Below are 617 nucleotides of genomic sequence, written 5' to 3'. Positions count from 1 at the left end.
CATTATTGTGTACCAAGCAGACGCACAGCGAAAGCAGTGAGTGAGAGCGAGTGTACGAAGGAGTGAGGAGAGACTTTTTTATTCTTCGTGCTATGCTAGCAAGCGGCAATAGAGCATTGGAGTACATTGTTGGTATTGTATAATTTTATAATACGTGGAGTGGCGAACGGCGGCGCATTGTTGGACAACGCAACGTGAACGCCTAAGCAAAGTATACCATAGCATAGCATTTGTGTATAGAGCCCCAGAGCCTTATAGCAGCAAGATAGGAAGCAGCGACGACAACAACAACAACAACAGTAAAGTAGCAGAAGCAGCAGCGACACAACAAATAGTTGCAGTATGGAGCATTTTCATCAGATTCAGGTAAGTTTTTATTTATTTTGTGCGAGTTTTTAGTGTGTGGGTCTTTTTTGTTTTGATTTTTATTTGATTTGGTGCGATGATTTTGTTGTCGTTGTCGACGAAGTTGTTGGCTTTGTTGCTTTGCACATCGCGTTGCGTTGCGTCTTTCAAAATTTTCTTTTATCTAATGAAAGCTCCATATATGCCTGCCTTCATATGTACATTTGTATGGTAAATATTTGTCACTTTATATCTCACCTACTGGCGGCCCC

Source organism: Rhagoletis zephyria, unplaced genomic scaffold, assembly GCF_001687245.7.
Source record: "Rhagoletis zephyria isolate East Lansing unplaced genomic scaffold, Rhagoletis_zephyria_1.1 Rzeph_scaffold_11841, whole genome shotgun sequence".
NCBI classification, from domain to species: domain Eukaryota; kingdom Metazoa; phylum Arthropoda; class Insecta; order Diptera; family Tephritidae; genus Rhagoletis; species Rhagoletis zephyria.
This window is presented reverse-complemented; position numbering follows the sequence as displayed.